Below are 15136 nucleotides of genomic sequence, written 5' to 3' on the forward strand. Positions count from 1 at the left end.
CAACCTCCTATCCATTGACTCTGTCTATACTTCCCACTGCCTCAGCAAAGCAGCCAGCATAATTAAGGACCCCACGCACCCTGGACATTCTCTCTTCCACCTTCTTCCTTCGGGAAAAAGATACAAAAGTCTGAGGTCACAATCCAACCGACTCAAGAACAGCTTCTTCCCTGCTGCTGTCAGGCTTTTGAATGGACTTACCTTACATTAAGTTGATCTTTCTCTACACCCTAGCTATGATTGTAACACTACATTCTGCACTCTCTCGTTTCCTTCTCTATGAACGGTATGTTTTGCTGTATAGCGCGCATGAAAGAATGCTTTTCACTGTATGTTAATACATGTGACAATAATAAATCAAATCAAATATACTTCCAATTCAGGATGGTGTGTAGTTTGGAGATGAACTTGTCGGCAGTGGTGTTTCTAGGTATCTGCTGCCCTTGTCCTTCTCAGTGGTAAAGGTCACTGATTTGGAAGTTGCTGTTGAAGTAGCCTTGGTGGATTTCTGCAGTGCATCTTGTAGATGATGCATACCCATGTATGTTACTTGCCACTTATCAAGGACTGAATGTTTTTCGGGGAGGTGGCGAGGCTGTCATTGACGAAGCAGCTGAAGATGGTTGGACCTAGGTCGCTACCCTGAGGAACTTCTGCAGTGATGGTTGCTAGGCCACAGTTAATGGCACACTCAATCAAATGTAGCTTTGATGTTAAGGGCTGTCACTCTGAACACATCTTTGGAGTTCAGCTCTTTTATCCATATTTGGATAAAGGCTGTAACGAAGTCAGGGACGGAGTGGTCCTGACAGGAATCAAACTGAGCCTCAGTGAGCATGTAATTTCAAAGTAAGTGCCACTTGATAGCACTATGAATGACACCTCCCATCACTCTGCTGATGATTGAGAGTAGACTGACTGGTAATTGGCTGGGTTTTTTGCTCTGCTTTTTATATATAGGACATATTCCCAGACGACCATAGGCTGCTTCCCCCTTTGAGGACCACTGCACCTCAGGCGAGGGGCAAAGTTGAGAACCTCAGCCAGTACGGGGATTGAACCCATGTGTAGGTAACGCTCTGCATCGCAAACCAGCTGTCCAGCCAACGGAGCTAAATTAAATACCTATATAGAACATACCTGGGCAATATTTCACATTGTTGGGTAGATATCAGGGTCAGGTTGGACTAGGACAGTTTGGTGAGGACGCAGCCACCTCTGCAGCTCAACGATGTCCTGTATCAGAATGGGGCTGAAATACTAAAGGAGGAAATAATTCTACAGTTGTAGCAACTTTGGTCAGACCCCATCACGAGTACTACTTAAATCCTCGCGAGCTTAGAAAAATACAGGGGTGGGACGGGGACAAAATTTAATTGAAATGTTTAAAATAATTTAGGGGTTTTGATAAGGTAAATATAGAAAATGTATTACAGATGGTGCGAGAATCCAGAATGAGGGGGCATAATCTTATCAAGTGAGACCATGCATAACTGAAATGAGAAAACATCTTTTCCTTTACAGGGCGGTAGAAATGTGGAAATCCCACCCCTGAAAGGCTACTGATGCTGGGAGAGCAACTGGAGCTTTCAAGGTTTGGCAGATTGTTGTCAGGTGAGGGATTCAAGAGATATGAAGCAAACACGGTTGTTTTTAAAAATGCATTTAAGGGACGTGGGTATCACTGGTTAGGCTGGCATTTATTGCCCATCCCTAGTTGCCCTGGAGGGTGGTGCTGAGCTGCCTTCTTGAACCACTGCAGTCCTGAGGTGTAGGTACACCCATAGTGCTGCTAGGGTGAGTGTTCCGGGATTTTGTCCCAGCGACAATGAAGGAACAGTGATATATTTCCAAGTCAGGGTGGTGAGTGACTTGGAGGGGAACCTCCAGGTGATGGTGTTCTGAGGCATCTGCTGCCCTTTGTCCTTCTAGATGGTAGTGGTCATGGGTTTGGAAGGTGCTGCCTTCCAAACAGTATATCCTGTAGATGGACTGCTGTCACTGTTCATCAATAGTGGAGGAAGTGAATGTTTGTGGAAGGGGTAGCAATCAAACAAGCTGCTTTGTTCTGGACGGTGCGGAGTTTCTTGAGCGTTGTTGGAGCTGCACTCATTCAGGCAAGTGGAGAGTATTTAATCATACTCCTGATTTGTGCCTTGAAGATGGTGGACAGACTTTGTGGAGTTAGGATGTTACTCGCTGCAGGGTTCGTAGTCTCTGACCTCTTGTAGCCACACTATTTATATGGCTAGTCCAATTCAGTTTCTGGTCAATGGTAACCTTCAGTATGTTGATAAATGGATGAGGTAAATGGAGTAGAGAACCAGATCAGCCATGATCTAACTGAATAGTGGATGGGAGTGGCTAAGTGGCCTCCTGCTTCTTCTAAAGTTTACAATTTGCAAATTTTTTAAAAATCTTTTCCGTCCAAACCTTCCCAAGAAAATGTGATTTACAGTGAAAACTGTTTGAAGAGCCGGAGGCGGTTCAATTTGAAATGTATATATTCCTGTCAAATTGTGCGATAATCATGCAGGAATACTAAGACCTATCCAGCATCCATCTGGTGTGACAGGCTCTCTGTTATCGGATGAAGTGATGCACGGTGCAGACAGATTACTCTAAGTGTCGGCCTGAACCTAACTGCACGTGTCTCTGATTGATGAACCCAACCGGTTAATCTTCAAAAAAAACATTCATACAAAATGGAGGAGCAGACAAACAAAGGGCAGCATTTAATGGAGGTAACCTAGGACTTGTCTGTCATATTACTATTACGATATAATACCTTAGGTTTATTTACGTACAAGGCACAAGGCAGTAATCACTCATAAGGGATTTAGAAACACGTTTGTTCATTTATTAAGATGAGGCATGTGAGAGCAGTTGTATATAGGTATAAAGTATGAAGACATCAGAGCTGTGTGTGCGCGCTCTGCTGAAAGCAAAAGTGAAGCTAAGGCTGGATTACATGACATTTCCCTTCTAGTGAGCTCATTCTGATAGCCCTTAAAGGCATATTACCACATTTCCACCAACTAGAGAGCCGGTGGGAGCCCTGTGTTGCTTCTTTTCAGCAAGTCTTGCTGAATTTGTGTCAACAATCAGCTTAACTGAGCAGCGACAGGCCTTCTCTGGGATCAAGGACTGAGGTGGGCCACCCCTTCCTGTTGGCTGACACCGAGTGCATTTGAATGAAGAATTCTCTGGAAACTAGCATGCAATCCTGACAGGGTTCATCTTTTTGGCTTCCTGCATGGTGAGTCCCTCACCTGCCACTAGGTAAACACAACAGCGGGTAGGATGAGGCCCTTAAGTATGAATTAATTGGCCACTCAAGGGCCTCAACTGATGATGGGGAAGAAGACCATCCAAAGGCCATCTGGCCGCAGATTTAATCGGGGCAGGAGCAGGAAGGCGGCAGAGTTCTCACCTGCCACCCTTGCACATGATTAAATACACCCCTGCCTCCACCAAACTCGTTACGGGAAGGACATTAAATTCTATCTAAATTGAGTCAAAATCCCTTCTGGTGTTAGTGCAGTGGAAATGGGGCGACTTGGACAAGTGAAAATACCCACGCTTTATTCAGCACTCCTTTACACTGCAGAATGCTGCAACAGTGCGCCCCAGAGAAGTTTTGAGACTGGGACGAAAATTACAACATGCTCCACTGGGTCAGCTTACATTGTTCTGGTTTGCAACAGTTCGGCATTGGATGAGGAAGGGAAATTCTATTTCCTGTGACTGAATGAGTTCAGGCAACCACATACATTAGCAGCAACAAGAATAGAAAATGCTGGAAAATCTCAGCAGGCCTGACAGCACCTGTGGAGAGAGAACAGAGCCAACGTTTCGAGACTGGGTGACTCACTTTTCTGTTTTTGTTTCAGATTCCAGCATCTGCAGTAATTTGATTTTAACGTGCGTGGAGTTTTCATATTGGAGACTGGCACACTGCTTCAAACTGGTTGCTCAATCTGAATATTGATCAAAGCACTTATTGAACATTAAGGGTAAATTTATAAAGTCCTATATGGGTATATCATTATAATAAAAGCAAAACATTGCAGATGCTGGAATCTGAAACAAAAACAGAAAACGCTGGAAAATCTCAGTAGGTCTGACAGCAGCTGTGGAGGTCACCCAGTCTCGAAACGTTGGCTCTGTTCTCTCTCTACAGATGCTGTCAGACCTGCTGAGATTTTCCAGCATTTTCCGGTTTGTGTGTGGGTACATCATTAGTCATGAGCTAAAGTCAAACCACAGCTGACTTGAGGAATCTGTCCATTTGTCTTTGAATGTTTTAGTTAGTTCTTCATTCAATGCAACCAATGCCCTCCCATTATAATCATGTCATGTCAAGGAACCGTGGTGTCACTGTACTTTTCCAGTGAACACGATTAAATTAATTTGTACAGCGGCTCTCCAATATACCTCATTACATACCAGCAACCTATCATGGTCTTGTTCAAAGGACGGCAGCTTTTTTAAGGAGAGAAACACTGTACTGTGTCAGATAGAATGGGAGCCTCTGTCACTTTAACACAAAGTTTCATTGCTCTGTATTTCGACATGCATAGTTGGTTCAATGGAAAGGTCAAGTTCACAGAATCAGAGAGTTGTTAGTGTTGAAGGAGGCCATTTGGCCCATCGTGTCTGCACAGGCTCTCAAAACGAGCATCATGGCTGAGTGCCATTCCCCTGCCTTGTCCCTGTACCCTTGCACATTGTTTCTCATCAAATAATCATCTAATGCCCTCTTGAATGCTTCTACCACACTTCCAGGCAGTGCATTCCAGACCCCAAACACTTGTGTGAAAAAGTTTTTTCTCATATCACATTTGCTTCTTTTGAAAATCACCTTAAATCTGTTCCCTCTCACTTTTGATCCTTTTATGGGTGGGAACAGTTTACCCCTATCTACTCTGTCCAGTCCCATCATGGTTTTGAACATTTCTATACGAAATTTCCTCTTAGCCTTCTTCCCTCCAAGGAGAACAGTCCCAACCTCTCCAATCCAGCTTCATAACTAAAGTTTCTCATCCCTGGAACCATTCATGTAAACCTACTCTGCACTCTCTCAAATGTGTTCACATCCTTCTTATAAGGTGGCACCCAGAACTGTACACAATATTCCAGATAAGGTCCAAATATTGTCTTGTATAAGTTCAGTATAACCTCCTTGCTCTTGTACACTAAGTTACAAATAATGACCTTGGCTTGGTTTGATGGAGAGGTCAATTGAGAATTTGGAGGTAGTGTTGAAGGGATATGTTTATTTATTAGTGTCACAAGTAGGCTTACATTAACACAGCAATGAAGTTACTGTGAAAATCCCCTTATCGCCACATTCCAGTGCCTGTTTGGGTACACAGATATGTTCTTGGGGAGAGAGAGAGGGGATCACACAGCATAACAACAAAGAGCAGCATTTATGTAGCATCTTTAAAGTTACACATCACCCAGGAGCATTGTCAAATAAAACTTGGCATCAAGTCACTTAAGGAGGTATTAAAACAAGTCTTAGACCTACAGCTTCACTAAATAGGTAGCTGTTAAGGAGCAGTTTGGAGAAGGAGGAAGAGGAGGTAGAGTGCCAAAGGGGTTTAGGGAGGGAATTCCAGAGCTTAGGGCTGAGCCAATTGGAGGCAGAGCAAGAGGTTGGAATTATTATACATCTGTAAGAAATAGTCAAGTATAACGGTTGCAAGAGGTGCAAATTAACCTCATTAATAATAATTTGCACCCAGTTTGGAGACAATGTTTTTTTAGTTTAAAGTGTCTGCAGCTTCAAAGAAAGTTAGAGGCCTCAGCAGGGATAATGTACAGGATGAATGATTTATAAATATAGTCAGCAGACATTAAAGTTTGATTTCAATCCAGACCACTCCTCTGGAATTATTGTTGTCGTTTCTTTTCCAAGCAGTTTAATCTGCAGGATAACATGTTCTAATTCAGAGGGTTTTTTTGGCGTGTGTTCTTTTGATCAGCTCCCAGCTGCACTGGCCCCTGTCTGGCTGCACTGAAAGGGCAGCTGGAAATGTCAATGTTGTTGCCTCTCATTATTGTCAACCACCCAACACGTAACAAGCATTAATCCAGATTATTGGAAGTTTGAAATATAGGAACAGGTATTGGTCACTCAGCCCCTCAAACATTCAGTTGGGCTATCATTTACTGCTAGTTCCACTATCTGACTACTGCCTAATAAAACAATCTTCCTCAATCTCTGAAAGCTCCAATTGACCCCACCATCTACAGCCTCTTATGGAACAGATTTCCGTATGATTAATAACAGTAATCTTCTAATCCTCTCTCCCTATCCTTTTATAGTTTTCAAATATTTATCTTATTCATTTTGTGGCCAAGCATTCCATAATTTGGGGTGGGGGGGGATTTCTTCTTGCTATCCTCGAGTGGTAATCGGAGTTTGTACTCTCATTTTACAAATTCAAAAGCCAGTAGAAACCATCTTTCATACGCTTTGCACCTTTCATTATTTTGAAAACTCTGTTAAACTTGCTAACCACTACAGTGACGATGTGATAATGTCACTGGGCTAGTAATGCAGAGGCCCAGATTAATGCTGGAAAATCTCAGCTGGTCTGACAGCATCTGTGGAGAGAGAGTAGAGCCAATGTTTCAAGTCTGGATGACCCTTCGTCAGAGCTCTGGGGTATATAGGTTCAAATCCCATCACGGCACCGGATGGAATTTAAATTCCATTACTAAAAAGAAAATCTGGAATTAAAGCCTGTCCCAGTAACAGCATGGGCAGGACTTTCCTGCTGTAGGGCTGGAAAATCCCACCCGAGGTCAATAGACCTTCGGCTTGCCCGTCATAATTACAGTCGCCCGCAACGAACCCTGGAAGATTTAGGCCCATGAACCTATTGTTGATTGCTGTAAAATCCCTTCTAGATCATGTGTTTCCATGTAGGAAAGTAAATCTGCCATCCTTACCTGGACTGGCCCATGTGTGACTCTAGTTGACTCAACTGGCTTGTGAAATACGCTAGCAAGCCACTCAGTTCAAGGACAATTAGGGATGGACAACATATGTTGGCCTTGCCTGTGATGCCCATCCTGCAAAAGAATAAATAAGATCCCAATTCTGCTCCTAATGAAAATACTCCAGCTTTGAGTGTCAGCAGTAGCTCAGCTGGTAGCATGCTCACCTCTGAATTGCAAGATTCCAGGTTCCAGTCCCAATCCAGGGCTTGAGGACACAAATCAAGACTAATGCTTCAGTGCAGGACTGAGGGATTACTGCACTGTCAGAGGTGCTGGCTTCTGGATGAGACTTTAAACCAACTCCCCCACTGCCCATACAGGTGGATGTAAAAGATCGCATGGCACTATTTTGAAGAAGAGCAGAGGAGTTCTCTCCGCTGTTCTATTTACTCAAATCACAAAAAAAATGGTTTACCTGGTCACTATCACATTTTGGGAGTTTGCGGAGTGCTAATTAGCTGCTGTGTTTCCTACATAACAACAGTGACTACACTTCAAACATATGTCATTGGCTGTAAAGCTCTCTGAAACACCCAGTGGTTGTGAAAAGCACTATATAAATGCAAGTCTCATTTTTAAATACCTCAATCTTTTAAAATCGAGGGAATACAAGTCAGGTTTTACATCCTGATCCTGAAACTTTAACTCTCAAAATCCAACTACAATTCTGCTTGCATCCCTTCCAAACCCAACATCATCCTTCCTGAGACTCAATACACCAGTCTGAATTCAACATTTCAAATGTGAAAATCTTGTGCCAATACATTGCAGAATACTTGTCATTGGTCTTGCTCAGCAAGGTCATCAGCACTCCGTCCACTGAACAACTCCATGCTTAACGTGCTGCTTATACATGGGGCTCTTTCAAGCGATCAATTTTCCCTCGTCTCCCTGTGTAGTAATTCAGCCAACACCCCTAATTGTGCAAAGGGAAAGGCTGCTTCCGTGGCTTATGGTTAGATAGTCTTCATCTCGGGACTTACAGCTCCAGTCTGGGTAAGGCAGTGGTTAACATTGCTGCCTCACAGCGCCAGGGACCCGGGTTCGATTACCGGCTTGGGTCACTGTTTGTGTGGAGTCTGCACGTTCTCCCCGTGTCTGCGTGGGTTTCCTCCGGGTGCTCTGGTTTCTTCCCACAGTCCAAAAGATGTGCTGGTTAGATGCATTGGCCATGCTAAATTCTCCCTCAGTGCACCCGAACAGGCGCCAGAGTGTGGTGACTTGGGGATTTTCACAGTAACTTCCTTGCAGTGTTAATGTAAGCCCACTTGTGACTAATAAATAAACTTCTAAATACTCCCGCTGGCTGCTTCCCATTGGGTGAGCCTCCGCTTGCTCAATAAGACAACTCATACTCCATGAAGCCCACGGGGTGATCTATCGTGGTCATCATAGCATCCTGAATATCAGAAAACTCACTGTTCTAATTAAAGACTCAAGGTAAGCTCTCTCAGTTTGGAGCTCACAACAAACTATTCTTTGTGCGGAGCTATTTGATGCTACCATTCACAAACAGTCCAAACCAGCAGAGACTGCACTAAGTAGTCATTAAACTGCTGCATAAAATTGATGTTTGTAATATTCCTTTTGAATAAAACTGTGCAATTCAGGATTTTCCTGGAACATTCTTATTTGTATTGAAAATATTAAAGCATTTTGCACAAGTCTACACCATATCACTGTTTCAGAGGAGAGCAGGGAAGTTCTCCCCTGTGGCCTGAGCAAAACTGATCCCTCACCTAGCATCATTAAAACAGATTATCTGGCCATTGTCACACTGCTGTTTGTGGGAGATTGCTGTGCACACAACAACAGTGACTACACTCCAAAAGTATTTTAATTGGCTGGACAGTGCTTTGGGATCTCCTGAGGTCCGAGGGGTTGCTATAGAAATGCAATTCTTTCTTTCGTCTTTGAAGTCCATTCATGACAACTCAACACCCCCAGCTATATACCACTTCACATGTTCCACCCTCTCGAGCACATTCTCAACAACTAGGGTTGACTCTATACAGGGGCAGATAGTTCCACAATGTCCTTCATCGCTTGCCATTTTATACTGAGAACTGAAAACATTTGATATTTTTTGCTGCTCGCCACCCCCACCTCTCTTTATTCTGACCCTAACTCCAATCCTTGCAGAGCTTGCACCTTCCCCAATATGACCCCCTAATGCTCTGCCCTCATCTTAAACTCTGCAATTTCCCCTCTCTCTCCTCGAGACTCTTTGAGCAAGTTTTTGGTCACCCGCCCTAATGTACACGACTGTCAAATTTTGCAAGATTAAAGCATCTTGGAACATTTTACCACATTAAAGGCATTATATAAATGCAAACTGTCCTTTTTAATTCTTTCACAAGATGTGGGCATCACCACTAGCAAGACCCAGCATTTGTTGCCCATTCCTAATTGCCCTTGTACTGAATGGCTTGCCACGCCATGGCAGAGGGATAGACTCAGGTTGCTGTGGGTCTAGTCACACGTAGGCCAGACTGGGTAAGGATGGCAGATTTCCTTCCCTAAAGGACATCAGTGAACCAGGTAAGTTTTTACGACAATTGATAGTTTCATGGTCACCATTACTGAGACTAGCTTTATATTCCAGATCTGTTAATTGAATTCAAATTTCACCAGCTGAGATTCGAACCCGTGTCCCCAGAGCATTAGTCTGGGCTTTTGGATTACTAGTCTAGTGACATTGCCACTACACCACTGTCTGCCCCTTTAGCTTTTGCTTCAGTTTCCTCAGGGACTCCAAAAAATCCCCATACCCTGGAGACAATATTAAAAAATAATTATCTTAAAGGCAAACATAAAACGGATCCATTTTCCATTATATTCTCATCCACAACTGGTTGCACTTCTACAATATATAGTTTAATTGCATGAATTTATTATTTTCAATCTACTCTCAAAGCTCCTTTTCAGGAAGGCACTTTCATTCGTCTGGAACTATCCTGTCCATGCTGCTAGTTAGCATATATTGATCTTGTTCACAGAAATATTCACCACAAAGGTTAAAGGTACTGCCTCTCAAGGTGTTCCAGTCAAGCTCCTCCTTTACAACTACAACTGGAAGTTGAGCAGCAGCGCTATGGGAAAAGAATAGGAGTAACTGAATAGCTACTTTAAAAGGAAGCCACAGGTATGATGGCTCTCTCTGTGCTGTACGATGCCATAATTCTAAGATAACTTTGTAATTGTGGATCTACACCAATGCGACCACCAGCTAAAAACCTTTTGGCTAAGATCAAGTGTAGTATGGACGGTATGGGTTGCCCGTCCGTGCTGTGCTTGGTTGGGGTCATTAGGTTATATTATAAGCTTCATTTAAAAATGAATCAATTTTTAAAAACCGGCATCTCGGCCTTTTTTGGCTGAGATGCAAATGAGATCAGCCTTGGAGGAGGTGGGCTTGCGCCTGCTCCAATCAGCTTGTCTCATGTAGATCAAGCCCGAGATGGAGGCTGCAGAACCTGGTATGCATGATGTGGAGATGCCGGCGTTGGACTGGGGTAAACACAGTAAACCTGTTGGACTTTAACCTGGTGTTGTTAAACTTCTTACTGAACCTGGTATGGCCACAGGGGATGCAGACTCTGTCTTGTCAGCTTGGATCAGGAATGTCTCAACTTGTTGAGACTTTGAATTGGATTTGATTTGATTGGAAAAGTTAAAAAAAAATGCGACCACCAGCCATAAGTAAAAGACTCCCATTTATATTACACGTTATCACATCCCAGAACACTTCATCTGCATCGAGCCACCTTGCAGTGACCATTGAATAAATATGGGCATCATTTAAACACTGCAAGATCCCATAGAGAGTAATGGACAAATGCCTAATTAAGCAACTCTGCTGGTGTTATGGGAGAAATGAACATTGGCTTAAATAGTGGATGTTTCGGGCAAATGGTGCCCGGAATGTGTTACACCCGCTTAAAACCTGGAACAGGCAGGGAGGGCCTCAGATTAATGGACTGGAGCTCACTGGAAAATAATGGCAAGTGCACAATGCTCGCCACTATTGACGTACAAATCAGCTAGCAACTTAAGGCAATGAAGAAATATGCCATTAGTTGAGAATTGCCAAAATGGCCTTGTCAATTTATGCAGTTCTGCCATTTGCTTTGCACTATAATCATCTTGCCTTTTGCCCTGCAGTTATTTTCAAGTACTTTCTGGATTGCATTTTAATTGCCTGTTAAACTTGCCACAGAAAGTTATATCTGGTAATTAAGAATATAAGTATTCTTAACAGCATGATAATTGTTAATGCAATGCCAATTAACACCCTGGTCCAGAAACTGAACAATTCAAATTGTGGAATCTCATTCCAACAGGTAGTAAATAAGACCATAAGATATAGGAGGAGAAGTAGGCCATTGAGTCTGCTCCTCTATTCACTGAAATGCATGGCAGGCAGAACTATTTATTGAATAGACTTTTGCTGTTAACCTTGGTCGTGTTGTCATAAAATATATCACTGTGAACACATGGCTAGAGGGATCTCGAGTTACTTGTGTTAGGGCAGAAAGGAAATGCACACAAATCTTTCCTCAGGAGGTAAAATGATTCACCATTTCGGTAACAAGATGAATTAAACATACGAGTGTGGGAGGACTGGGCCAGTCAGACTAAATAGTCTTTCCTCAGCCTATATTCTATATATTCATTTTTCCATCTTTTCTTGGTTTGAGCAGGACTTAATAAATCTTATCTCATTTGCATGTGCAGCACTAATCAATCATGGTTTTCATGAATAGGAAGAAGAATTTGCCAATGAACAGAAAAGATGTGAGAAACGGGCTGTACTATTGTAAGCAAAAACTCCCATGATAGTGGCCATGGAAAACAAAGAACCAAGAATTTCACCTGTGCTTGAAAAGTATCCTCCAGTCTTCAGACACAAAGCTCTCTCAGAGTTGGTCAAGCCAAGCTGCAGTTTGACCTTTGCCATTTTGACCTTGGTGGTAATAAGGCCGGTTCAGACTCTTGTTGCCCGGGAATCAGGCTCTTCCAAGGACAAAACTCTTTGCACAATAATCCACTACTCAGCAGATGGTAAAACTAATCACAATATTTCCTCATGGCTCCTGTGAAGATTTTCTTTTGTCTGTTAGGTTCCACCAGACCACAGGGTCCGAAGTTAACAAAACAATCAACTATTTAGTCTTCTTGAGAATTGTTTTCATCCCACAGCCATTTCTGTTAATGACAGCACCAGAATATCATGAATTGATTCCAAACATGCAGTAAACCATTCCAATGAGAAGGGGGTCCCCTTACCGACCACTGCAAACAATGGGCCCATCTAGGGTTGTCAACCCTCCAGGATTGACCTGGAGTCTCCAAAACACAGCTGTGTGCAACCCTGGAGAAAATCATTGGGACATTAAAATAGAATCATTTTTATTTCTTTGAACATTTCTCTTTACCAGATAAACAAATAGCAAACATGGAGGAAAAGATTGATGTTTGGATGACAGTCAAGTATCATCCGACTGGGTAATGAATCTGTACAGATTCCAATTGGTGTAGGAAGACAGCACGTCACAAGGATGGATGTGTTGGCTGACTAATGGCTGGAGTGTGGGGGCAAGCGATGTGATCAAACCTCCAGGAACATATTTAGTCACAGTTGGCAACCCTAGGCCCATCTTGTATTTTCTCAGTCACAATAGCTTCATAGTGTCAGCTGTGACGCAGTTGGTAGTTTCTGGCTATAACTGAGCGCTACCAAGCCAACTGATGGAGGGTTGGTTTTCAAAAACTTGCATCTCACTATCTATCCAAGTTTGACAGGTCGAATATGACAGCTTTTACAATGTACGGCTGTTGCACTTGGCTTGCTGTTCATGGAGCAAGGGATCAGATGCAGCATGGTGGTTAGCACGAGGGACCTGGGTTCAGTTCCAGCCTTGGATGACTGTCTGTGTGGAGTTTGCACATTCTCCCCATGTCTGTGTGGGTTTCCTCTGGGTGCCCCGGTTTCCTCCCACAGTCCAAAGATTTGTAGGTTAGGTGGATTGGCCAGGCTAAATGCATGGGGTTATGGGGATAGGATGGTGGGGTGGGCCTGGGTAAGGTGCTCTTTCAGAGTTAATATGGACTCGATGGGCCAAATGGTCTCCTTCTGCCCTGTAGTGATTCTATTCTATGGTCATCCTGGCTGATAGGAAAATGGCAAATTTCTAGCTGAGCAACCACATACAAACTCAGCTCCATTTCATGGCTGCCCACAGCACAAAATGTACTAACAATGCCAATTAGTAGGAATAGTGTTGATAAAGGCTGGCCTAGCTGTCAGTGGACATAACCCACTCGTCTTCCAGGAGAAGAACGTGCACTTACATCGCACCTTCCATGACCTTAGGCCTCCCCAAAGCACTTAAGAGTCACTGAAATACGTTTGAAGTGCAGTCACCATTGTAATGTAGGAAATGCGACAGCCAATTTGTGCACAGCAAGATCCCACAAACAGCAAAGTGATCATGACCAAATCATTTTTAAAAAATATTGGTTGAGGGATTATTATTAATAAATATGCAGATAAACATTACTCTCCCACTCATCTTTAAAATAACAAGTCTCCATCGTCCCAGGCCAAAGGCGTCACTCCCCTTTTGGGGGTGTCTGACTGGTGATAATTTAACCTGAGGGTCACCACACCTCAGGTGAAGGGCAGGGTTGAGAAGGTGGGGCCTTCATGAATAACCTCAGCCAGTACAGGAATTGAATCTATGCTGTTGGCATCATGAGCCAACTGTCCAACCAACTGAGCTAAACTGGCTCCCCCTATCTATTAAATAGTGCAATAAGATTTTTAATATCCACCTGAGGGGGCAGACGGGACTTTAGATTACATCTCATCTGAAAGACAGCACCTCTGACAGTGCAGAATCCCCTCAGTAGTGCCGCGAAGCAGCAGATCAGATTTTGTGTTGAAGTCTCCGGCGTGGGACTGGAACCCACAATCCACCGACACAAGAGGAAGCTACTGTTGTGACAAGGCTGAGAGTGCGGGAAGAGAGACTTTGACTAGAATCATAGAATCATAGAAAGAATCATAGAAACCCTACAGTGCAGAAGGAGGCCATTCAGCCCATCGAGTCTGCATCGACCACAATCCCACCCAGGCCCTACCCCCACATATTTACCCGCTAATCCCTCTAACCTACGCATCCCAGGACTCTAAGGGGCAATTTTTAACCTGGCCAATCAACCTAACCCGCACATCTTTGGACTGTGGGAGGAAACCGGAGCACCCGGAGTAAACCCACGCAGACACGAGGAGAATGTGCAAACTCCACACAGACAGTGACCCGAGCCGGGAATCGAACCCGGGACCCTGGAGCTGTGAAGCAGCAGTGCTAACCACTGTGCTACCGTGCCGCTGGACTAACTGAGGTAGCTTCCAAAAAAAACATGCAGAAAATACCAACAGTGATTTTGAATTTTTTTTAAATCACGTACGGAGATTAGAAAACATCAAAAAACATCACCGGCTGAATAGAAGTGACTGAGATTGAGGGTGGAGCATGGTGTTCTCGTTCAGTGAGGTTGTAGCAGGCTGCAGGACAGCCCTTCTCCAGCCAGCCAATGCAGAGACACAGATGTTCAAAAGTCAAACACTTTGATAAATCCGCAAACAATAATGCATTTTTAATGTTTGCGCATTTGCTGAGGGCCACGATTCATGTTTGTGCCTCAATTCCTCACTCTAGTAACAAGTCGAGGGCAAACAGTAAGCGGCTAATTATGCTCCGTAATGGATGTGGTGTCTTTATAGGGGGACATACTCTCAACAAACTGCCTCTTTGCAAGTGACTGCTACCAACAGTAATTCAAATTCATTTTCAGCACGGAGGTTACATTTCCAGAAAGATATTTTCACGCTGAATTAAATGCCCCTGAAATATCATCCATTTGAGGGGGCAAATCTGGGACTTGCATCTGCATCTTTCTCTGGCCTCTTGTCATCTTAGGCTCATTACTACCTGCAGCTGTGTACTCCCCACAAGTCTCGCAAGGATTAGAACACTCTTGCATGCGCTGCGATTTATTAATGATTGCGCCAAACAAAAAAACAGATGAGACACAATAGTGGTTCAAATCG

At 43.6% G+C, this 15136-nt stretch overlaps 1 protein-coding gene and 1 pseudogene across 3 annotated transcripts in view; both read right to left on the reverse strand.

Moving 5' to 3' along the window:
• Positions 1-11977, reverse strand: part of LOC144499025 (small ribosomal subunit protein uS5-like) — a 62137-nt pseudogene extending 50160 nt beyond the window's left edge.
• The window catches only part of LOC144498711 (xylosyl- and glucuronyltransferase LARGE1), a 436258-nt gene that overhangs the window by 240431 nt on the left and 180691 nt on the right, over positions 1-15136 (reverse strand). The gene's annotated exons all lie outside the window — the stretch shown is intronic.

Source organism: Mustelus asterias, chromosome 9 (genome assembly GCF_964213995.1).
Source record: "Mustelus asterias chromosome 9, sMusAst1.hap1.1, whole genome shotgun sequence".
NCBI classification, from domain to species: domain Eukaryota; kingdom Metazoa; phylum Chordata; class Chondrichthyes; order Carcharhiniformes; family Triakidae; genus Mustelus; species Mustelus asterias.